Raw genomic sequence first — 25440 nt, 5'->3', positions numbered from 1 at the left:
TCGTCTTAAAACATTTCCACAAGCATACTTTACCATACAACCAGCCATGCTATCCTTACCACTCAGAACCAAACACCTACTAACATATTTCACAGCCAAAAATCTCTCCACATTTGGAAAACCCTAACCACCAACATTCTTACTCTTAACAACAACATCTCTTTTCAAACGCTCCATACCAGAACTCCAGAAAAAAGAAAACAACACTCTCAAAATTCTCCGAAAAATCCTCTCAGGTGGCGGAAAAACTAATGCCAAATATAACATAATAAGGATCAAAACCGATTTAATAACTAACATTTTTCCTTCCAAAGATAAAGTCCTTAAAGACCAAAACTGAAGTTTTCTACTCACTTTATCAAAAACATTCTCCCAACTTTCCAAGCCTTTCAAATCCACATCAAATTTCACACCCAACACCTCAATTGCACCTTCAGTCACAGGCCATCCACAGGAATCAATCTCACTATCATTACCAAAAACTTTAACTTTACACTTATTCCAATTAACTCTGAAACCACTTGCCATACAAAAACATTCAACTAAAGTTTTCACCCTCTTCAAACCAGCCTGAGTCTCACATACCACACTTACATCATCCATATACCCAATCACTTTTAAACACCTTCCATTACTACCAGGAACACTCACACCTCTAACTAATTTATCCTTCCTCAAACTAGTTAATAATGGCTCAATGACACATACAAATAACACAGGAGACAAAGGACATCCTTGACGCACTCCAGATTTAACACAAAATTCCTCAGTCAAAAAACCATTAACCTGGACTTGACTCACAATATCACTATACAAACATTTAAACCATCCAATAATCTTACCAGAAAAACCTAAACGTTCTAAAACATGAAACATAAAATCATGCACTACCCTATCATACGCTTTTTCAAAATCCACAATAGCAACAGCAACAGCAACAGACCTCATCCTCTCCCTCACATACCACAGTACATCACGTAGTAACAACAAACTTTCAGAAATCTGACGCCCAGGAACAGCACACACTTGCTCTTCACCCACAACCTTACCAATCACTCCACGCATTCTATTTGCCAACACCTTTGCAATAACCTTATAGTCAACATTCAACAACGTAATCGGCCTCCAATTCCTCAAATCTTTCTTATCACCCTTTTTAAATAACAAAACAATCAAACCTTTCCTCATCGAAACAGGCAAAACATTCATTCTAAAAACAAACTTACAAACATCCAACATATCCACCCCAATCAAATTCCAAAAACAAGTATAAAATTCAACAGGCAAACCATCACAACCAGGTACCTTCCCATTATTAAAACTCCTAACAACCTCTGCAACCTCATCCAAAGTTAGATCCCTTTCTAACAAATCATTATCATATTTTTCCAACTTAACCTCAATGTTTTCCAACAACTCATTTTCCAATAAAACATCTCTTGTTTTTTCTTTATACAGCTCACTGTAAAACTCATGAACTTCACGCAAAACACCATCCGTACCATTAACTTCACACTCAACCTTATCAAAAACACTAACAAAACCAGTCTTTCCTTCAAAAGCTTTCTTAAAAAAATATTTACTACAAGACTAATCCTTTTCCATTTTCTCCAATCTTGCCATAAAAACAATTTTCTTTCCTTTTTCATGCATACACTTTTTAATTATCTTTCTTGCTTCAGCAATTTCCTCATGCACATCAATACCACAATTTCTCAATTCATACAAATACAACAACCTCAGATACCATTTATCATACAACTCCCTTTCCATTCTAGCTTTCTCACAGCCTTTCTTAATAAAAAACCTCTTTATTTCCACCTTCAACCATTCCCACCACATAAGCACATTACTAAAATCACATTTTCTTTCACGCCACCTTTCATACATCCAAACAAACTGATGCTTAAACTTCTCATCTTCTAACAAATCCACATTCAGTTTCCAAACACCCTTACCATACTTGATCTTCAAATCACAATTCACCTTACACATCAAAAGGGCATGATCCGTAAAGGGCATCCGCTTTAAAGAAAAATCATCAACACATAAAAATTTAGATTAAAAAACAAAAATCAATTCGAGATTTTATCCCACCACTATCACTAAAGAAAGTAAAACCCTCCCCTGAAAAAGAAACAGACCCGAAGGCATCCTTCAAACCGAAAGATTTAAGCAAATCAAGTAAAAACTTCCCTGAGCTATCCACCCTACAATCACTCCCACCCTCTCTGTCCCCATTCTTAATAATACAATTAAAATCCCCAACCAAAAAAGTTGGCTCTCGACCTGGCAGAAAAAACTTTAAAGTTTCAAAATTAAGCAAACGTTCTACCCTATTTGGAGAAGCATATACATTAAACAAACGAAAAACAGTCCCACAAAAACTAAAACTAACCAAAAGTACCCGACCTGGGACAATATGAACTACATTAAGGATAGAAAAACTAAACCCCTTAAACAAAACTCCCACCCCCCCATTCCTATCAGAAGAACAAGACCATACTTTAGGACCATATTCCCAGTCAGCACATTTAGGATGTTCAGAGAGACCACATTCCTGCAAACAAAAAATATTAGCAGAACATACAGATAATAATTTAAAAATTGCAGCTCTCCTTGCTATAGTTGTCATACACCTGACATTAAGGGAAGAAATGGTCAGAAACATCACAAAAATAAATTAAAGAAAAACAAAAAAAAGAAATAACATCAGGACTTCTTCTTTCCTTTCTTTTTCTTAGGACTCAAAGGAGATCCTTTAAATCTGTCTCTGTGACGTTCCGACCTCCTAGGCTCCCCCTTGCCAGCCTCATAACCAGTAACTTCAGCAAGTTGGTTCACATCTCTTTTATCTAGATAACCAACAGAAGAGGCATCAGAAAAGTCACCTATACACTGGCTTGAGTCAGAAGGAACGTCTTTAGTAGAGACAGAAGGAAACTCTGAAATTAAAGAGTCAGCATCACTTGTAGTATCTGGATCTGCACCCTTAACTACTGGAAGATTCAAATCAGGACTCTCCCATCCATCAGAATCCGCATCTATTTTTCGCTTGGAGGCAGATTTTTCCCCTTCAGTTTCCATATCCTCCTCAGAACTAGAGGACACAACAGCAGACCAATCAATGTTCTCCCCTTCACCAAGAACAGCATCAGGAGCAGCATCACAAGATGACTCAGTGAAGGAAAAATTCTCTGTCCCAGGAACAGCAACAGTATCATCCACAGAATTGGGCAACAGGGCTTCAAGAACATCTGAAGCAGCTAAAAGGCCCGAGAAGCAACCCCAGACGATCGTTTCGGCCTTCATTGGGCCTCGTCAGTGAGGTGTAGCAGTGTTCCTCTAAGCACACTGTAGCAAGATCCACTTCCTGAAGATGAGATTGGGCTTCCTCCACCTTCTCAGCCACATGAACCACCACACCACCACCAGACACCTCTCCGACAGGGACCCGAAATGCAGATTTCTTACACAAAAGAGGTAATATAGAGTTCAATGCCTCATCAGAGACCTCCTCCTCATTCACAGATGGCTCAACTGCAACTGAAGATGGCTCAACTGCAACTGAAGATGGTTTTTTTGCAACATCAGCATAGGAAGGCTTCACTCTATCAAGCCCCTGCAACATCATCAAAGGACACATCCTGCACAGATGACTTGAAGAACCACACAGGTCACAGGTTCGGCGTTTACTACAGTGGGCAACAAGATAATCCTCCTCACCGCAATTTTGACATCTGGCACCTGGGCAATTTTCAGCAATGTGACCAAACAGGTTGCAACTACGGCAAAAAAGAGGCATGTCATTATAGTATAGGAAACCTCTATTTCCACCAATGGCGAAAGTCTGTGGAGGGTGTTTCTTTCCACCAATACCTAATTCATCAGGCACAAACTGCACCCAGAACCTGCGCTTTCCATTGAAAGTCCCAAACTGATTCTTCAGCTTGCTACCTCCTTGAACATCATCAAAGTAGCGACAAAGAAACAGACGAGTTTCCACATCAGTGACCCAAGGGTTGTACATATGTACTGTCACCGGGATTCTTCTCTCCCTCTGCACACAGGCAACAAATTTCATGCCAACCAACTCTGGAGCAGCAGCCATATCAATAGTCCGTTGATAGCAGGTCTGTAAATAATGCTCATCGGTGAAAGCCACATCAAAAATCCTTCTTGAAGGGAAAGACTGAACACAATGCAAACTTGCTCTTGGCATCTTCAAAACACCCTCCAAAACCACCTGCTGGACATGAGCCAAACCAATCTTCTCTCGAAAGTCCTCAGAAATCAACACCCGAAGTGTATGGGGAACATTTGGCACATTGGTAGCCATATTTGCCCTATTGCCTCTTTAGGCTGGATTTCAGAGCGCCCTCCCAAAAGCAGCATGTGGCTGAAGTCCAGGGACGATGCCACAAGGCCAAGGGGACGGCCCTACTACCCAGTTGCTCTACGCCTAAGGAGTAGCCACCCCCCCAATAGCAGCAGGAGCCCAAACCCCAAAGGGAAAGGACCCCAGGCCGAAGGAGCAGGTCTCCAGGCAGCAAACCAAGACCAAGCACAGAAAACTGCACTTGATCCAAGCCAAAGGCCCGAGAAGCAACCCCAGACGATCGTTTCGGCCTTCATTGGGCCTCGTCAGTGAGGTGTAGCAGTGTTCCTCTAAGCACACTGAGCAAGGAGTCCACGTCTGGTTTCCCCTTTTTCCCATAGGGAGACTAAATACACACAGGCAGCCACTTAAACGCACACGTGTGAAGGAAACTGACTGCTATTATTTAACACAGTCAAAAAAGTGTTGTTTTTTTTAAATCTACACTACTGTTACACCAGATATGAGTTGCATTAGGGTGACACTGTGCCCTGGCAGGCAGGCAGGCACTTAAACGCACACGTGTGAAGGAAACTGACTGCTATTATTTAACACAGTCAAAAAAAGTTTTTTGTTTTTTTTTTAAATCTACACTACTGTTACACCAGAAATGAGTTGCACTGGGGTGACACTGTGCCCTGGCAGGCAGGCACTTAAACGCACACGTGTGAAGGAAACTGACTGCTATTATTTAACACAGTCAAAAAAGTTTTTTTTTTTTTTAAAATCTACACTACTGTTACACCAGATATGAGTGGTGGCACTGGGCAAGTGGGCACAGTATACGCTGTGAGCCTGACACACATGCTGGCAGGCAGGCAACTGCAATTATATTACACAGGAAAAAAAAAAAAAAGCAGCCCTAAAAAGGGCTTTTTGGGGTTCTGTCCTTACAGCAGAGATCAGATGAGTCCTTCAGGACTTTAGTGGACACTAAATACACTAGCCTAGCTATAGATTTCTCTACTAAATCAGCAGCAGCTACACTGTCCCTCCTCTCACTAACAATGCAGCTTCCGAATGAATCTAAAATAGATGCTGTCCAGGAGGTAGGAGGGTCTGGGAGGGAGGGTCTGCTGCTGATTGGCTGGAATGTGCCTGCTGACTGTGAGGTACAGGGTCAAAGTATTACTCAATGATGACGAATAGGGGGCGGATCGAACATCGCATATGTTCGCACGCCGCGGCAAATGCGAACATGCTATGTTCGCCGGGAACTATTCGCCGGCGAACAGTTCGCGACATCACTATATATGTGCAGTCAACACACAGCAGCTAGTTCCTTGCTCCAGAGCCTTCCTATGTATCCTTTTTAAGTAAGGATGACAAGAAAACATTTTCTTGTCATTAAAAATGTAAAATGCAAAACAATTTTCAATTATATGTTTTACCTGTCTAATGAAAGTAATTTGTTATTTATTTCATGTCCCATTAATAATAAAAAATATTTAATTAATAATAGATTTTTCAAAAGTCGCCCATATATTGTCAACCAAAAAACAAATTTATTAGCATTTGTTAGCAAATCTCTAATGCAATAAGGAAGGTCCTTTTCAATATTTTATTTTAAATACGGTATTACTTCATATCTTAAGCAATAATACATATGTTCATTTTTTTTAATTTAGGAAGGTGACAAGGTATGATAGTGCATCACAGTCCTTTGAGGCAGGTGACAAGGTGAAACAAAATGCAACCAAGCCCTTTCAGGTAGGTGAAAAGGTGCAATAGTGCATCACAGTTCTTTGAGGCAGGTGACAAGGTACAATAAAGCAACACAGTCCTTGGAGGCAGCTGACAAGGTACAATAGTGCAACACAGTCCTTGGAGGCAGGTGACAAGGTGAAACAAAGTACAACACAGCCCTTTGAGGCAGATAACAAGGTATACTAGTGCATCACAGTCCTTGGAGGCAGATGACAAGGTTAAACAGAGTGCAACACAGCCCTTTGAGGCAGATGACAAGGTACAATAGTGCAACACAGTTCTTTGAGGCAGGTGACAAGGTAAAACAAAGCGCAACACAGTTATTGGAGGCAGATGACAAGGTACAATAGTGCAACACAGCCCTTTGAGACAGGTGACAAGGTACAATAGTGCATCACAGTTCTTTGAGGCAGGTGACAAGGTACAATAGTGCAACACAGTCCTTGAAAGCAGGTGACAAGGTGAAACAAAGTACATCACAGCCCTTTGAGTCAGGTGACAAGGTACAATAGTGCATCACAGTTCTTTGAGGCAGGTGACAAGGTAAAACAAAGTGCAACACAGTTATTGGAGGCAGATGACAAGGTACAATAGTGCAACACAGCCCTTTGAGACAGGTGACAAGGTACAATAGTGCATCACAGTTCTTTGAGGCAGGTGACAAGGTACAATAGTGCAACACAGTCCTTGAAAGCAGGTGACAAGGTGAAACAAAGTACATCACAGTCCTTTGAGGCAGGTGACAAGGTACAATAGTGCATCACAGTCCTTTGAGGAAGGTGACAAGGTGAAAAATGTAAATGTAATACTAACTAAATTCTATTGTAAAAAACACTAAAACCATTACAACTAAGTTAAGTGAAATAAACACTATAAAGGGTCCATTAATATATAATGTATATATATATATATATATATATATATATATATATATATATATATATATATATATATGTATATATATATATATATATATATATATATCCATAGAAGGAAAGCACAATCTTACAGTTCATCAAATGCCACGGTGCACTGCAACATATCAACAGTTCAATCCCAAACACAGGCACTCAGTGGTCTTATAAAAAATAAAAATTTTATTAAATAAAAAGTTGAGGACATTACGTTTTGGCGCATTTCTTTGCCTTTGTCAAATGTCATAAAGTTCTTCATGCGAAAAACCTAAAAGCTGTTGACAAGTAGAGATCAGTACCGAACTACATATATATATAATTATAATACAGGGCAACTAGCTACCACAACCATAATTTGTGCAACACTGCTAACTAAATAAAATAATCACAGAGAATTTTATCCCAGGGATACTTAGGCAAATTATCTAATGTGTGTTTTCTCTTTACCCAAAATCAGCCATTTTCACAGTCCTTTGAGGCAGGTGACAAGGTGAAACAAAGTGCAACACAGCCCTTTGAGGCATACCACAAAGTACAATAGTGCAACATATCCCTTTGAGGCAGGTGACAAGGTACAATAGGACAACACAGTCCTTGGAGGCAGGTGACAAGGTAAAACAAAGTGCAACACAGTCCTCGGAAGCAGGTGACAAGGTGAACCAAAGTGCAACACAGTCCTCGGAAGCAGGTGATAAGGTGAAACAAAGTGCAACACAGCCATTTGAGGCAGATGACAAGGTAAAATAGTGTAACACAGTCCTTGGAGGCAGGTGACACAGTAAAAAAAGTGCAACACAGCCCTTTAAGACAGGTGACAAGGTGCAATAATGCATCACAGTCCTTTGAGGCAGATGACAAGGTACAAAAGTGCAACGCAGTTCTGGGAGACAGGTGACAAGGTGAAATAAAGTGCAACACAGCCCTTTGAGGCAGTTGACAAGGTGCAATAGTGTATCACAGTCCTTTGAGGCAGGTGAAAAGGTACAAAAGTGCAAGACAGTCCATGGAGGCAGGTGACAAGGTGAAATAAAGTGCAACACAGTCCTTGGAGGTAGGTGACAAGGTACAGTAGTGCATCACAGTCCTTAGAGGCAGGTGACAAGGTGAACCTTTTTAACTTGTTGAAAACGAACAACTTGATAAAACACAGCAGAAAAAAACTGCCAATACAAAAAACAATCAACAGAGGAGTTAATCATCCTCCCTTGGATCATCTTTGGACCCTCCACTTTCTGGCTCATCATCCCGAAATTCCTCAGCCTGAAGTTGTGCAGCTGGATCTTGCAGCCTTGCCTCCCGATGCTGCATGAGGCACAAGATCTGTCGCTTAAGATCCTGTGGCACATCCATATAATCCAGGTGCATTCCCTGATAAAGTATTGTATTGTATAAATCTTAAAGGGACAGTGTACACCCATTTTCATATCCATGCATGTAATAGACACTACTCTAAAGAAGAATAAGTACAGGTACTGATATTAACATGCAGTATAAAAACTTTTTAAGTTACTTAGAAGCTCCCAATTTTGAAATGAGGTTAGGCTGGGACACTCAGTGACAGTGTCTGAGAGCAGTTGACTAATGATTAATTCAAGAAACTGAACAAAAAGGATACTATATAAGCACTCATTTGAGACGCTTACGTAAAGAAATGAAGTTGGGAAAAGAAGTCACACAAATTAAAATATAAATCTTTATTAGAACATGATTAAAAACATGGGTGTATTTAAAACTAAAATGCCAGCAAGTAATAGGTCCAGTTAAATAACTAATACCTAATAGAAATATCCAATGTTGACTCAGGGCAACAAAGTGTATATCACATACATTGGCATGTATTTATCAAGCCGTCAACCGCAAATACGCTGGAATTCTGCAGCGTATTTGTGGCGAGCCTGATTCGCCTTAGTTATCCAACCCTACAAACCGGCAAAAGTAGAATTTGGTGACGTAACATACGATCCGCCGGACTCAGTCCGACACAGATCAATGCTTACGTCACTACAGATGTTCCGAACGCAAGTTCGGCACAATCTGACTACTTTTGGAAGTTATCAAATATCTGCCAGGTACGCTCGGCACTATTCCGGCCCAGCGTACCTGGTTTTCAATCCGCCGCCCTGGAGGCAGCGGATGCCATAGGTATCAATGGGAGTCGGAAAGCAGCGAGAGCTTATGTTCGCTGCTGCCCGATATCCCATTGATTCCTATGGGAACGTTTACACCTAACACCCTAACATGTACCCCGAGTCTAAACACCCCTAATCTGCCCCACCTACACTGCCGCCACCTACATTATACTTATTAACCCCTAATCTGCCGCCTGACACCACCACCACCTACATTATATTAACCCCTAATCTGCCCCCCCTACACCGCTGCCACCTACATTATACTTATTAACCCCTAATCTGCCGCCCCGACACCGCCGCCACCTATATTATACTTATTAACCCCTAATCTGCCCCCCCTACACCGCCGCCACCTACATTATACTTATTAACCCCTAATCTGCCCCACCTACACCTCTGCCAACTACATTATACTTATTAACCCCTAATCTGCCCCACCTACACCTCTGCCAACTACATTATACTTATTAACCCCTAATCTGCTGCCTGACACCGCCGCAACCTACATTAAACTTATTAACCCCTAATCTGCCCCCCCTACACCGCCGCCACCTACATTATAATTATTAACAAAGTGTATGTATAGTAGGCCGAGCGCTAGTGTTTACAGCCTTATGCTCACTGACAGAAGTCCCCTAGTGGACTTGGGAGGTAGCTAAAAATGTGTGATAGAGTGAGCGCTAAAATGCTTAAAAGGACTGTGGGGGGGGTGGGTATATTTAAAATAGAAATTTATTACAGATATTAAAATATTAAAATATAATACAGTATATTACATGCACATTAAAAAGTTATTACAGTTTACCTATATTCAACATGGATCCATGAGAACAGATGTAGAAAATATAAAGTAACAATAAAAGAGAGATATAGTGTTACCTATATCTATATATCCAAATTGCCCTAAACAGCAAAATATTATCTTAGATCATTGGTATGTGTGATCTAGGAAATACGATTGAGCACGGATATTTGTATATAATATTCGAAGTATGAGAAACAGGTATTATTGTGATAATATACGATACAAATGTGGATGAAATCGTAAATACAACATCAAATGGATACAGCTTGTGAATAAAATTATAGATACAACATCAAAGGAATAAAAACAATTGTGATGCAGATCAAGTGACCGGATGATACCGGTTGGATGTGAGAAAACGTGGAAAAAATGGGGATAAAATGGGGAAAAAATGTGGAAAAACAATAGTCTCTGAAGATAAAATAGTCTTTATAACAAACACAATAGTCCAAAGTCCGTGAGTGGGTTTATGTGAAGAAGATCCTAGATGATTAACTCCAAAGAAAACTTGGATGATTAATTCCAATAACAAAAATTACTTTCCAAAAATTTAAAAAATACTCAAAACTCTTTACAAAACTTTTCAAACTTGCAAAAATAACTTGAGTGACTGTGGCGTGAAGTTTAAAAGAAAAAGGATTTGTGTGAAAAAATCAAGGGAAATTGCAATAGTGCAGCGTATAGGTCCAGAAATCCTCCTCCTAAACCTATGGGTAAAAGATATATACAATAGTGTAATAACGTTTACATATGGTATAATGGAATTAGAAATGTGCTCACCAGTTTGTCGACACGTTTCGGCCCTCCTAGGCCTTTCTCAAGACAATACTGGTCTGTATGTCTCTGGGAGCTTTATACCCTAATACCATACATGATTGGCTCTCTTTTGGCGCCAAAAAATCTGGGTCTGCCCTTTCCTGTTTTAGCCCAGTGTTTTATGGGAAATTGAGTTTTTAGTCTCCATTTAGTCTTATCTAGTGATGTTTTTACTGTTTGTGTTTTTCAGTAATTTGTGTCTAATACTTTCTTATGTATTCCTATTTAGTGGCGTCTCATGTTTGTCTGACTTGACATATATTAGGTGATGTTCCTTATGTATGTTAGCCCCCTTCCGGAGTGTCTAATTCGCTATCTCTTCCGGTTCTTTCACCTGTGACTTCACATCCGGTATCGCTCTTTGTTACTTCCGGTTTCGCTTTCTCCGGAAGTCTATGTTTACTCTTGTCCGGTTTTTGTTGTTGCCGGATGTTGATCTAAAAACTTTGATTTTACCTGAGAGATGTTATTAGTATTCTACATGCCTATATGGTGGGTTTACGTGTCCATCAATCTCATAATATCGTGTGTGAGCGCTAGTGTTTCCATTCTTTAGCGCCTATATCAACACCCTTAATATATAGGTTTATGTTAAACTAAAAACTTTGATTTTACCTAAGATGTTACTGCATGTTCTATATAACTGTATGGTGGGTTAAAGTGTCCATCACATATCATAATTTCTTATATATGTACTAGTGTTTTCACTCTTTCGCGCCTCTATCAAACACTCTTAGTGTATAGATATGGGTGTTATGTAATATGTATGATTAGGGGATAAGGGTTACGTGAAGGCCTGAGTGTTTGAGATTTGGGATTTAGAATTTATAGGTTGTCTTTAAAGGAACTCGAAAAAGGGTCCTTTAGGAATTCCTAAAAGTGTTCTATAAGATTTCTTTTCTGAAGGGTCTTTGGGAATTTAGTATCTATATATCAGAAATATAAAAATTATTTTGTGTGGATATATCTTTAACTTTGGATTTGGTTAAAACTTACTTAAAATTCACTTAAAAATCGCTTAAAATTCCTTCCGAAAGTAGAATATATTGTGTAAGGTATATAGGTAACATAGAGGTCTTTAAAAGGCATATGGGGGTGAGAATCTCCAATCTGTTTGACCTATTGGGGTTGGCATATGTGTATGCAAATGGTTAGAGCCATTTTTTGGGGCCATTTGTTAGGTGATTGGGACATTTTGATTAAGATTGGTGGTCTGGTGGGTAGGTTTTTGTTGGTGTACTTGAGGGAAATAGAACTTTTCTGGTATGTCTTGTATACTAGGTGCTTAGATTGCAAGTGGAGGTAGTTATGTATTTTCTCAATGCAAATGGTTCTTATTCTTTGGTTCTTATAGTTCTAAGTTTCTTCTATCTATTGATGAACACACTACGCATATATGTGACGGATTCTGTATTTTAAAACTATCAGTCTAGAGCGTGCAATCCAGCTAGTGTGAAAACACATGCTTTTATTGGTATGCTTTTGTCTGGTAGAGGAATTTTAGTGTTTGTTTATTTATACATCATCCGCAACCTTTGCTGTCTAATCTTTTCGTAAGGACAGCAGATGTGACAGATCTTCTTTGTGATTTAATCCTTTAGGGAAGAGACAATCTAATGTAAAGATCCATTTAGATTCATTGAATAACAGTTTTTTCTCATAATTTCCTCCTCGCCAATTCTTCTCTATCTTTTGGATCCCAAAAAACTTAAAATCTTTTATGTTGCCTTTGTGGGTTATAGAGAAGTGTCTGTACAATGGTGTATCTTTAATCAGTTTCTCAATGCATAATATATGCTCTCTTATTCTGTCCTTTAGTGTCCTTGAAGTTTGTCCTACATATTGTAGGCCACATGTGCAGAATATTACATAGATGACTCCCCTGTCTTGGCACCTAATGAGGTCTTGTATCTTGTGTTCCTCCCTCTTGTCATGTCCAAAGAATTTGTTTGTTTTTACTCCATTTTTACAGGCCTTGCAGTTCAGGCATGGGAAAAAACCTTTAATCGCTTTTCCCTGATAGTCTGTAATGCCTCTTTTTTTGTTCTTTAGGACTGTTGGGGCCAATATACCTTTTAGGTTATCGGTCTTCCTATATATGAATCTCGGTTGGTGGATCAATTTTTCACTGATCACATCGTCTTCTTTTAGGATGTCCCAGTGCTTCCTGATGATTTTTTTCATTATGTGTCTATTAGAGCTGTATTCTGTTATCATCGGTACATTTATTATACCATCTTCTTGTGCTATTGTTGTTCTTGTCTTGTACTTTAGCAAGCTGTTTCTGTCAGTCTTTTCCACTTCATCTATCTTTTCCATCAGATGTTCTTCCTTGTACCCCCTCTCTAGGAACCTTTCTTTTAGTATGTCTGCTTGTTCGACCCATTTGCTTGGATTAGAACAGTTTTTTCTTACTCGTAAGAGTTGTCCTTTTGGGATGTTAGCCTTCCAGGTAGGGTGGTGGCAGCTCATACTATGAATGTAATTGTTACAATCTACTTTCTTAAAATAGGTAGATGTTTCAATTTTGCCATTTTTCACCTCTATTGTAAGATCGAGAAAGTTTATTTTATTGTAACTGTATTCGAACGTGAACTTGAGATTTCTTATATTTTTATTCATCACGTCAATGGTGTATATTAAATCTTCAATTGACCCTTTCCAGATGATAAGAATATCGTCAATGTATCTTGAGTATAGGACCAGGTCCGCGCCTGCTGGGCATGATTCCCAAAATATTTGTTCCCAGTGGCCCATGTATAAATTGGCATAGCTAGGCGCGAACCTGGTCCCCATTGCCGTTCCACAAATTTGTCTGAAGAATATATTGTTGTTACAAAAATAATTGTGGCTCAGAATGTATTTTATGCTCTCCAATATAAAGAGACGTTGTCCATCAAGTATTTCCGGATCTTTTAATAGAAAAGAGTCCACTGCTTCCAAACCTGCTTCATGTGGAATGCTCGTATAGAGCGATGTGACATCGCATGTTGCTAGTATGTAGTTTTCATCCCATACTATCTTGTCCAATATAGATAGTACTTGGGTGGAATCTCTCAGGTATGATGGAAGCCTTGTGACATATTTTTGTAGGTTCCTATCCACATATTCCGAAAGGTTGCTAGACAGGGACCCTATGCCTGAAATGATAGGTCTTCCTGGTGGATTTTCTATGGACTTGTGGATCTTGGGTAATTGGTAAAAGACTGGAGTAATCGGATGTGACACCTTAATGTAGTTGAATTCTTTTTCATTCAGTATCCCATGTGTTTTGGCTTCTGTTAGTAAAGTTTCCAATTCTGTTTTGTATCTTTCCACAGGGTTATTTCGAAGTCTTTCATAAGTCTTCTCATCATCTAGAATTCTTTTGCATTCACTCTCATACCTTTCTTTGTCCATTACGACTATTCCGCCGCCTTTGTCAGCCGGCTTGATTATCAACTCATGATTTCTTTCTAGTTTTCTTATGGTACCCATTTGTGATCTCGTTAGACGTAGTTGTTTCTTCTACCATAATTATGGTTGTCCTGTGTATGATCGTTGAATGATATTCTTCTTTCGAATCCATTCCTCATTGGGGAGGCCCCTCCATCTCTTCTATAGTTATTGTATCGATAGTTCGTGTTATGCCTTCTCATATTGGGATTTGGTTGGTAGGTTCTTCTTTCCTGGTTGGGGTACCTATTAAATCTTTCCTCTTCCGATCTTGGTTCCCGTTCATATCCCCTCCAGTCATAGTCTTCTCTCTGGGTATGATACCTTCTCTCATTTGGATTGTGCCAATATCTCATTTCGGATGGTATCTCTTCCCTTCTTGGGCCTCGGTAGCCCCATGTCCTCCTTTGGGGGAAGTGATCTTCCCTGTTCCCTCTATATGAGTTGTTAGGACCATCATAAGGGTATCTATTTCCTCTTGAGTTTCTCTTAGTCTCTGACCAAGTATCCCTATTTTCTGTGTGGAGATGTCTTTGTTCTTGATCGTTATTTTGGTCTATTATGTTTTCATTCTCTTCATTCTGTGTTACCTCCATCTCTCTAGGGTTTGACTCATTTTGTTTTTTCATATTAAGTTCTCTATTTAGTTTTTTGGTTTTCTTGAGGATTATGTCGTCCCTAATTTTCGTGATTCTTTTGACCAAACTTTCTTTCTTTTCTATGAGTTCTTTTGACTCTAAGTCTGTTAGGTCTATGTTATTTAGTATAACTTCGTCCTCTTTGATTTCGTTATCTAATTTCTTAATTAGGGACGTTCTATATTCAATGATTAATCTGATTAATTGTTTTGATACGTCAGAAAGAATCTCAGCCCATTTTTCTGCAAATTGTGGATCTACTAGCTGGAATGCACAGTCTTTCTTAATGCATAAGCCTTTAGGAATAATCTCTAGTTCCAGACATTTATTTAAGTAAGATATTTCAGCTTTATATCTGACTTCTGATGTGAGAAGTTTTTCTAGGTTCTTAAAAATAGAGGTAATATCTACTCTATCTGGATCATTCTGGGTGTCAGATGGTGATGTTGAGATATTGAATGTTATATCTCTTCTTAGTGTCATTAGTGGGTCCATATTATTAAAATGTATGATACTCTTATATTCTGTGGGGGGTGTCTTCTTGATAACTTAATATCTTAATGTGGTCTTAGGGGTTATTACTGCTGCTCAGAATACAGACTAGGTATAGAGGTAATCTAAGTGTATGTATAGTAGGCCGAGCGCTAGTGTTTACAGCCTTATGCTCACTGACAGAAGTCCCTTAGTGGACTTGGGAGGTAGCTAAAAATGTGTGATAGAGTGAGCGCTAAAAAGCTTAAAAGGACTGTGGGGGGGTGGGTATATTTAAAATAGAAATTTATTACAGATATTAAAATATTAAAATATAATACAGTATATTACATGCACATTAAAAAGTTATTACAGTTTACCTATATTCAACATGGATCCATGAGAACAAATGTAGAAAATATAAAGTAACAATAAAAGAGAGATATAGTGTTACCTATATCTATATATCCAAATTGCCCTAAACAGCAAAATATTATCTTAGATCATTGGTATGTGTGATCTAGGAAATACGATTGAGCACGGATATTTGTATATAATATTCAAAGTATCGAATCGAACCTACCAACCAAATCCCAATATGAGAAGGCATAACACGAACTATCGATACAATAACTATATAAGAGATGGAGGGGCCTCCCCAATGAGGAATGGATTCGAAAGAAGAATCTCATTCAACGATCATACACAGGACAACCATAATTATGGTAGAAGAAACAACTACGTCAACTACAGATCGAATTACGATCAGTATACACCTATGAATCATAGGAATACATATCGTAGACAAAGTTGGAGAGAAGACCCCCCCAAGTATTATGAAAACCCAAACGATACAAGACAAGGAAACAACCCAAAGGGAGAACAAAGACAAGGCACCCATATATCCCAACCTCATAAGGGTAATCAAAATCCAGTCAATAATGAAAACCGGAATATAACGTCTATTGCTGACCAAGTTTTTTTAGGGGGAAGTCCTCAACCCCCCCCCGAGAGAAAGAGAAGGAGAGAACAACAACAAAAAGGAAGAACATAGAGTTAGAAGAATCAAAAAGCCCAAATCAAAAAAGAAGACCTATCGAGGTAAGAGAGGAGGTGCGAAACTAAGAAAGGCCAAAGAAAGAAAAGAAAGAGAAGATACTACACCATGTCACAGTAGTACCAGCAAAGATTTGACTACCCCAGGAAATAAAGGAATATATAATCTCAGTTCCAAACCGTTGTCAGAGGAAGAAGTAACAGTACTATCCTATGGTCTCAATTTCGCTCCAGCAAAAGGAATGAACAAATTCCAAACCTTTATAGGCATAAAGGAATTCGTAAGAAAATTGACATTAAAGAGGCATTTTTCAAGAACACCACTTGAAAGAAACACTATCCTGCAAAGCCAATCACCAGAGGACTGTTACATACATACAGACCTCAAACCCAGATCTACCTTCTATCCGGTAAGCAGCAAAGGCACAGCGATAGAAAACTTTGAGGCAAATGTATGCCGAGACATCAAAAACCTAAAATCAAGAAAAACAAAACAGATTAAACACAATCTAACGAGATCACAAATGGGTACCATAAGAAAACTAGAAAGAAATCATGAGTTGATAATCAAGCCGGCTGACAAAGGCGGCAGAATAGTCGTAATGGACAAAGAAAGGTATGAGAGTGAATGCAAAAGAATTCTAGATGATGAGAAGACTTATGAAAGACTTCGAAATAACCCTGTGGAAAGATACAAAACAGAATTGGAAACTTTACTAACAGAAGCCAAAACACATGGGATACTGAATGAAAAAGAATTCAACTACATTAAGGTGTCACATCCGATTACTCCAGTCTTTTACCAATTACCCAAGATCCACAAGTCCATAGAAAATCCACCAGGAAGACCTATCATTTCAGGCATAGGGTCCCTGTCTAGCAACCTTTCGGAATATGTGGATAGGAACCTACAAAAATATGTCACAAGGCTTCCATCATACCTGAGAGATTCCACCCAAGTACTATCTATATTGGACAAGATAGTATGGGATGAAAACTACATACTAGCAACATGCGATGTCACATCGCTCTATACGAGCATTCCACATGAAGCAGGTTTGGAAGCAGTGGACTCGTTTCTATTAAAAGATCCGGAAATACTTGATGGACAACGTCTCTTTATATTGGAGAGCATAAAATACATTCTGAGCCACAATTATTTTTGTAACAACAATATATTCTTCAGACAAATTTGTGGAACGGCAATGGGGACCAGGTTCGCGCCTAGCTATGCCAATTTATACATGGGCCACTGGGAACAAATATTTTGGGAATCATGCCCAGCAGGCGCGGACCTGGTCCTATACTCAAGATACATTGACGATATTCTTATCATCTGGAAAGGGTCAATTGAAGATTTAATATACACCATTGACGTGATGAATAAAAATATAAGAAATCTCAAGTTCACGTTCGAATACAGTTACAATAAAATAAACTTTCTCGATCTTACAATAGAGGTGAAAAATGGCAAAATTGAAACATCTACCTATTTTAAGAAAGTAGATTGTAACAATTACATTCATAGTATGAGCTGCCACCACCCTACCTGGAAGGCTAACATCCCAAAAGGACAACTCTTACGAGTAAGAAAAAACTGTTCTAATCCAAGCAAATGGGTCGAACAAGCAGACATACTAAAAGAAAGGTTCCTAGAGAGGGGGTACAAGGAAGAACATCTGATGGAAAAGATAGATGAAGTGGAAAAGACTGACAGAAACAGCTTGCTAAAGTACAAGACAAGAACAACAATAGCACAAGAAGATGGTATAATAAATGTACCGATGATAACAGAATACAGCTCTAATAGACACATAATGAAAAAAATCATCAGGAAGCACTGGGACATCCTAAAAGAAGACGATGTGATCAGTGAAAAATTGATCCACCAACCGAGATTCATATATAGGAAGACCGATAACCTAAAAGGTATATTGGCCCCAACAGTCCTAAAGAACAAAAAAAGAGGCATTACAGACTATCAGGGAAAAGCGATTAAAGGTTTTTTCCCATGCCTGAACTGCAAGGCCTGTAAAAATGGAGTAAAAACAAACAAATTCTTTGGACATGACAAGAGGGAGGAACACAAGATACAAGACCTCATTAGGTGCCAAGACAGGGGAGTCATCTATGTAATATTCTGCACATGTGGCCTACAATATGTAGGACAAACTTCAAGGACACTAAAGGACAGAATAAGAGAGCATATATTATGCATTGAGAAACTGATTAAAGATACACCATTGTACAGACACTTCTCTATAACCCACAAAGGCAACATAAAAGATTTTAAGTTTTTTGGGATCCAAAAGATAGAGAAGAATTGGCGAGGAGGAAATTATGAGAAAAAACTGTTATTCAATGAATCTAAATGGATCTTTACATTAGATTGTCTCTTCCCTAAAGGATTAAATCACAAAGAAGATCTGTCACATCTGCTGTCCTTACGAAAAGATTAGACAGCAAAGGTTGCGGATGATGTATAAATAAACAAACACTAAAATTCCTCTACCAGACAAAAGCATACCAATAAAAGCATGTGTTTTCACACTAGCTGGATTGCACGCTCTAGACTGATAGTTTTAAAATACAGAATCCGTCACATATATGCGTAGTGTGTTCATCAATAGATAGAAGAAACTTAGAACTATAAGAACCAAAGAATAAGAACCATTTGCATTGAGAAAATACATAACTACCTCCACTTGCAATCTAAGCACCTAGTATACAAGACATACCAGAAAAGTTCTTTTTCCCTCAAGTACACCAACAAAAACCTACCCACCAGACCACCAATCTTAATCAAAATGTCCCAATCACCTAACAAATGGCCCCAAAAAATGGCTCTAACCATTTGCATACACATATGCCAACCCCAATAGGTCAAACAGATTGGAGATTCTCACCCCCATATGCCTTTTAAAGACCTCTATGTTACCTATATACCTTACACAATATATTCTACTTTCGGAAGGAATTTTAAGCGATTTTTAAGTGAATTTTAAGTAAGTTTTAACCAAATCCAAAGTTAAACTGAGATATAGCCACACAAAATAATTTTTATATTTCTGATATATAGATACTAAATTCCCAAAGACCCTTCAGAAAAGAAATCTTATAGAACACTTTTAGGAATTCCTAAAGGACCCTTTTTCGAGTTCCTTTAAAGACAACCTATAAATTCTAAATCCCAAATCTCAAACACTCAGGCCTTCACGTAACCCTTATCCCCTAATCATACATATTACATAACACCCATATCTATACACTAAGAGTGTTTGATAGAGGCGCGAAAGAGTGAAAACACTAGTACATATATAAGAAATTATGATATGTGATGGACACTTTAACCCACCATACAGTTATATAGAACATGCAGTAACATCTTAGGTAAAATCAAAGTTTTTAGTTTAACATAAACCTATATATTAAGGGTGTTGATATAGGCGCTAAAGAATGGAAACACTAGCGCTCACACACGATATTATGAGATTGATGGACACGTAAACCCACCATATAGGCATGTAGAATACTAATAACATCTCTCAGGTAAAATCAAAGTTTTTAGATCAACATCCGGCAACAACAAAAACCGGACAAGAGTAAACATAGACTTCCGGAGAAAGCGAAACCGGAAGTAACAAAGAGCGATACCGGATGTGAAGTCACAGGTGAAAGAACCGGAAGAGATAGCGAATTAGACACTCCGGAAGGGGGCTAACATACATAAGGAACATCACCTAATATATGTCAAATCAGACAAACATGAGACGCCACTAAATAGGAATACATAAGAAAGTATTAGACACAAATTACTGAAAAACACAAACAGTAAAAACATCACTAGATAAGACTAAATGGAGACTAAAAACTCAATTTCCCATAAAACACTGGGCTAAAACAGGAAAGGGCAGACCCAGATTTTTTGGCGCCAAAAGAGAGCCAATCATGTATGGTATTAGGGTATAAAGCTCCCAGAGACATACAGACCAGTATTGTCTTGAGAAAGGCCTAGGAGGGCCGAAACGCGTCGAAAAACTGGTGAGCACATTTCTAATTCCATTATACCATATGTAAACGTTATTACACTATTGTATATATCTTTTACCCATAGGTTTAGGAGGAGGATTTCTGGACCTATACGCTGCACTATTGCAATTTCCCTTGATTTTTTCACACAAATCCTTTTTCTTTTAAACTTCACGCCACAGTCACTCAAGTTATTTTTGCAAGTTTGAAAAGTTTTGTAAAGAGTTTTGAGTATTTTTTAAATTTTTGGAAAGTAATTTTTGTTATTGGAATTAATCATCCAAGTTTTCTTTGGAGTTAATCATCTAGGATCTTCTTCACATAAACCCACTCACGGACTTTGGACTATTGTGTTTGTTATAAAGACTATTTTATCTTCAGAGACTATTGTTTTTCCACATTTTTTCCCCATTTTATCCACATTTTTTCCACGTTTTCTCACATCCAACCGGTATCATCCGGTCACTTGATCTGCATCACAATTGTTTTTATTCCTTTGATGTTGTATCTATAATTTTATTCACAAGCTGTATCCATTTGATGTTGTATTTACGATTTCATCCACATTTGTATCGTATATTATCACAATAATACCTGTTTCTCATACTTCGAATATTATATACAAATATCCGTGCTCAATCGTATTTCCTAGATCACACATACCAATGATCTAAGATAATATTTTGCTGTTTAGGGCAATTTGGATATATAGGTAACACTATATCTCTCTTTTATTGTTACTTTATATTTTCTACATTTGTTCTCATGGATCCATGTTGAATATAGGTAAACTGTAATAACTTTTTAATGTGCATGTAATATACTGTATTATATTTTAATATTTTAATATCTGTAATAAATTTCTATTTTAAATATACCCACCCCCCCCACAGTCCTTTTAAGCTTTTTAGCGCTCACTCTATCACACATTATAATTATTAACCCCTAATCTGCTGCCCTGACACCGCCGCCACCTAAATAAAATTATTAACCCCTATCCCGCCGCTCCCGGACCCCGCCGCAACTAAATAAACTTATTAATCCCTAAACCGCCACTACCGTAGCCCACCACCACCTACATTATACTTATTAATCCCTAATCTTCCGCCCCCTACACCGCTGCCACCTACATTATATTTATTAACCCCTAATCTGCACCCCCTACACTGCCGCCACTATATTACATTTATTAACCCCTAAACCCCCTAACTTAAATATAATTTAAATATATCTAAATAAATATTACTATCATTAACTAAATAATTCCTATTTAAAACTAAATACTTACCTATAAAATAAACCCTAAGCTAGCTACAATATAACTAATAGTTACATAGTAGCTATCTTAGGGTTTATTTTTATTTTACAGGCAAGTTTGTATTTATTTTAACTAGGTACAATAGTTATTAAATAGTTATTAACTATTTAATAACTTCCTAGTTAAAATAAATACAAATATACCTGTAAAAAAAACTAACCTAAGTTACAATTACACCTAACCCTACACTATAATTAAATAAATTCCCTAAACTAAATACAATTAATAAAATATATCTAAAGTATTAACCCCCCCCCCACTAAATTACAGAAAAAAATAAAATAATTACAAGATTTTTAAACTAATTACACATAATCTAATTCCCCTAACAAAATAAAAAAGCCCCCCAAAATAAAAAAAAGCCCTACCTTACACTAAATTACCAATAGCCCTTAAAAGGGCCTTTTGCGGGGCATTGCCCCAAAGTAATCAGCTAAAAAAAAAATTGCAACCCCTCCCAAACATTAAAACCCACCACCCACACAACCAACCCTAATCTAAAACCCACCCAATCCCCCCTTAAAAAAAACTAACACTAACCCCTTGAAGATCACCCTACCTTGAGAAGTCTTCATCCAACCGGGCTGAAGTCCTCCACGAAGCCGGCAGAAGTGATCCTCCAGACGGACAGAAGTCTTCATCCAGGCGGCATCTTCTATCTTCATCCATCCAGCGCGGAGCGGCTCCATCTTCAAGACATCCGACGAGGAGCATCCTCTTCAAACGACGTCCAACTGAAAAATGAAGGTTCTTTTAAATGACGTCATCCAAGATGGCATCCCTTGAATTCCGATTGGCTGATAGAATTCTATCAGCCAATCGGAATTAAGGTAGGAAAAATCCTATTGGCTGATGCAATCAGCCAATAGGATTGAGCTTGCATTCTATTGGCTGTTCCAATTAGCGAATAGAATGCAAGCTCAATCCTATTGGCTGATTGCGTCAGTCAATAGGATTGAACTTCAACTTATTTGGTGCGTGGCTTTTTGACAGCTTTTTTGATAATTATGGAGAACGTATTCAGGTCAGCGGCAGCAATGTTAGGCGATCTTAGACAAGCGTATTGGTTCCGTCAAATGCAAGAAAGTCGACGGTTTGATAAATAGATGCCATTATCTATAGTTAAAATATTATGAATACAATTATAAAGGTATCCAGTTATATTAGCTGTACAACATTAAATATATCATTATTAATATAATACGAGAAGTTGAAATATTTGTGTGTTTATAATGAATATTTGCACTTTATTGCTTTTATAAATATCAGCCTAAGTTGCTAGTGATAGTTCCCACTTGGTCCTTGTATTAAGATACAGGTATTGTATTCTAATAATTAAAATATGGGAATACCAATACTAGGCTAGATACTTTCTCTCTGTATCAAATTGCATTACTGGTAGTTAGAGTATTACACTAGTGATAGGTTGAATTGTATTGCTCTGTCTAAATATTGACTTAACAGAGCCTATATATAACAGTACCACAAGATGTTCTAGCTACTTGCTACAATTGTTAATTAGAATATTCACCTGATATAATGGGCGCCATGTCCGTCTGTATTTCCGTGTCAAAATTCGCTCATGATCTGCATCTCGTATTTACCAATCTACGATCGAATAGAAAAACCACTATTTTTCATCAGCTATCATAATTTTACGCAACTGATCGTTCCTAAGCCTTTTTCCGCTTACTACATGTTCGATCGCACTTAAATTCGCTTTAATCGGAAATTATGAATGTTACAACTAATCCGCCCGCTCCAACTTTCACTGTAACTTTGCGTGATTTGCTTTGTGACCATTTAGGTAGCGAATACAATAGAAAACTATAGGGGGTATTAACCTGATGCCAGGTTGAAGTACTTAAAGGGACACTGTACCCAATTTTTTATTTTGTAATTCAGAAAGAGCATGCCATTTTAAGCAACTTTCTAATTTACTCCTATTATCAATTTTTCTTCGTTCTCTTGCTATCATTATTTGAAAAAGAAGGCATCTAAGCTTTTTTTTGGTTTCAGTACAATGGACAGCACTTTTTAATTGGTGGATGAATTTATCCACCAATCAGCAAGGACAACCCAGGTTGTTCACCAAAAATGGGCCCGGCATCTAAACTTACATTCTTGCATTTCAAATAATGATACCAAGAGAATGAAGAAAATTTGATAAAATTTCATGCTCAATCTGAATCACAAAAGAAAATTTTTGGGTACAGTGTCCCTTTAAGTGAAAGGACTAGACTACTATTGTATCATTATTGGTTTTTGGATCACTGAATGAAGATGGAGACACTTTTACACATGTTTCTTTTCCGATTGATTCAATTATGAGGAAGAAGGGCTATACAGGCACCAGTTGACAACAATGGATTGCAAAGAAGGAGAGGTAGAAGAATCTGAGTCCCTAGAGTTTTCCTTCCACGTATGGGTTTGGAAGGCATTTCTGATCTTACGAGCACCGGGGGTTTGCTTGACTCGACTACCATAAATATTGTCATAATATTCGAGTACTAGATCAACAAGTACAACATTCTGTTGATGAGAGAAATTAGGGTTGCGAGTCTTCTTAGAAGTAGCTGAATCTCCGGAGCAAGCCATCTTCTCAAAGTGAATACCGAAAAGTAAATAAACAATATTCTAAGATTTCTGGGAAAATGCACATTCTTATACATGTCAGCAGCCAGACGTTGCCGCTTGTCTGACGATTATGACACCTAGATGGTCACGTGGGTGAAGAACTAAACCAATTAGGTCACAGACTGCTTCGTAACTTTGCTCTTTCGCGCTGAACAAAGCTTCAAAGTTATCAATAATCCGATTGTATTCGAGACACAATAGACGCGAAATTTTACGGCTTGGTTTTTAGTACATTCATGTAACGAAGTTCTATCCGCATGGTGCGAATGCCGGCGGGTTAATTCGATACGGTCTGTGCGAAAAATTTGACGCCTTAGTACATGGCGCCCATTGTATTCAATCCCTGCTTATAGAGTGCTAATTCAATCAACTAACAGAAAGGGCGAAACTTCCATTTATATTATTGGAAGTAAACATTAATCACTTAGGCCTAGATTTGGAGTTTTGCGTTAGCCGTCAAAACCAGCGTTAGAGGCTCCTAACGCTGGTTTTGGGCTACCGCTGGTATTTAGAGTCGTGTAGGTAAGGGTCTAACGCTCACTTTCCAGCCGCGACTTTTCCATACCGCAGATCCCCCTACGCCATTTGCGTATCCTATCTTTTCATTGGGATCTTTCTAACGCCGGTATTTAGAGTCTTGGCTGAAGTGAGCGTTAGAAATCTAACGACAAAACTCCAGCTGCAGAAAAAAGTCAGGAGTTAAGAGCTTTATGGGCTAACTCCTGTGCTCTAAAGTATACTAACACCCATAAACTACCTATGCACCCCTAAACCGAGGTCCCCCCACATCGCCGCCACTCTATTAAAATTTTTTAACCCCTAATCTGCCGACCGCACACCGCCGCCACCTACGTTATACTTATGTACCCCTAATCTGCTTCCCCTAACACCGCCGACCCCTATATTATATTTATTAACCCCTAATCTGCCCCCCACAACGTCGCCGCCAGCTACCTACAATAATTAACCCCTAATCTGCTGACTGCACATCGCCGCCACCTACGTTATACCTATGTACCCCTAATCTGCTGCCCCTAACACCGCCGACCCCTATATTATATTTATTAACCCCTAATCTGCCCCCCACAACGTCGACGCCAGCTA

The sequence above is a fragment of the Bombina bombina genome, chromosome 7 (assembly GCF_027579735.1).
Source record: "Bombina bombina isolate aBomBom1 chromosome 7, aBomBom1.pri, whole genome shotgun sequence".
NCBI lineage: Eukaryota > Metazoa > Chordata > Amphibia > Anura > Bombinatoridae > Bombina > Bombina bombina.
Note: the sequence above shows the minus strand (reverse complement) of the source record.